Below are 1,620 nucleotides of genomic sequence, written 5' to 3' on the forward strand. Positions count from 1 at the left end.
AAATTTATTAGTTTAAGATAGGTCTTCTTGCACAGCGCGATGATAATAATTAGTTTTTTAATAATTAAGTTAAACATATACACTTGAGAATATATTCGCGTTATTTATAAATATGCATGTTAATATTCCGTATGAATATTTGCAAATGGCAAATATCTACACGAATATACTTGATCTTTAGCAATGAATTAATCGTGACAATATTAACCCCTTAACCTACAACTACGGGCATAGCCCGTAGTGCGATGATCGAACCAAACGTAAATATTACGGGCATAGCCCGTAGTACGATGATCGGACCAAACGTAAATATTACGGGCATTCTCAAACATAAATCGTAGGTTAAGGGAATAAGTCGCGTTCGTTTATTTCACTTCTCCTAGAATTTAAAATATCAGTTAATCAAAGCAATAATTTTGAACACTGCTTCTGCATTTTCGATTATGTGCTTTGATAAAGAGATTATCTGAGATTATTTCTTTCTTAGTAATATATTTAGAGTCAGTTATTCCATTTGATCGAGTCTCAGTCTTTTTCGCTACCTTCTCTGCAATATTAAAATTTTGTTCTGGTTTATTAAATTAATACAGTAGTGTTACTTAGTTACTATTAAATTAATAAAGTAGAGTTAATCAGAATCGAAGTAGTAAAATACAAAATGAAAGAGCGTTAGTCCGTTAAATAAAAATTACACAAACTAATCATCTTCTCAGATCAGGATTTTCAAGTTTAATCCGTGGAGGTGGACCTGTGGTCGGGTAGACGCGTTTTCGAGTGACCAATCTATTTCAGAGAATTTCATTCGAATAATCGTCGGTAGAACTGGCGCGAATGAAACATGTCATCGTCTCTGCCTTTGCCCGTCGATTTTTCGAATTTCGTGATCGTGATCGCGAGTGGTTTTCGAAACGAACGTTAATATTGCTCGAGCATGCACGTGCGAACAGACAGCGATCGCTATATGATCGTTGTTCATCCATGAGTACTTGGATCAGCTTCCGCGATTTATCTTTTTATTTCACCTTTGTACTTTATTTTTTGGTTTGCTATTTAGAAAGTCTCGAGCTTAGATGTAAGTTTCAGCGGGCATTGCGCCCGAAGGAAGAAGAGGCTATGAGCCGAAGAGACCCGGCAAACTGCCATAGAAGAGGACAACTATCAATGACTCCTCAACCTCTGGATCATCCAGGGCATGGGAAGTCATACTTGTTACTACTTTGTCACTATGCTCGCTTTTAGTATTTGTAGTAGTAGTAGTAGTAGTAGTAGTTCTTTTTTGGCCGATGAAAGGGAAGGACGTAACGGGCTAGAACACAAACTAACCAGACGAGAATGGGTGGAGACAGCTCGGGGAAACGCCAGTTACTTGAGCGATCACCCCAGTTCAAGTACATAATAGTTATATCGACAGTGAAACTATGTCGTTACCGTAATTTTAAAAAAGTTATTCTGTTTTAAGGCGTGACGGAATATTAATTAGAGTAACCATACGTAATTACTTTCATTGCTGTAACATTATAATGTAATGGGGAAACCCGATATTTGGAAAAAGAGCGTCCAATATCACTTTTTTAAAGCATTGTCCGCTTTTAATGGAAATAAAATAATCGTTCTTTTCGG

This window comes from Bombus vosnesenskii, unplaced genomic scaffold, assembly GCF_011952255.1.
Source record: "Bombus vosnesenskii isolate JDL3184/JDL3185 unplaced genomic scaffold, Bvos_JDL3184-5_v1.1 scf7180000013997, whole genome shotgun sequence".
Classification (NCBI taxonomy): Eukaryota; Metazoa; Arthropoda; class Insecta; order Hymenoptera; family Apidae; genus Bombus; species Bombus vosnesenskii.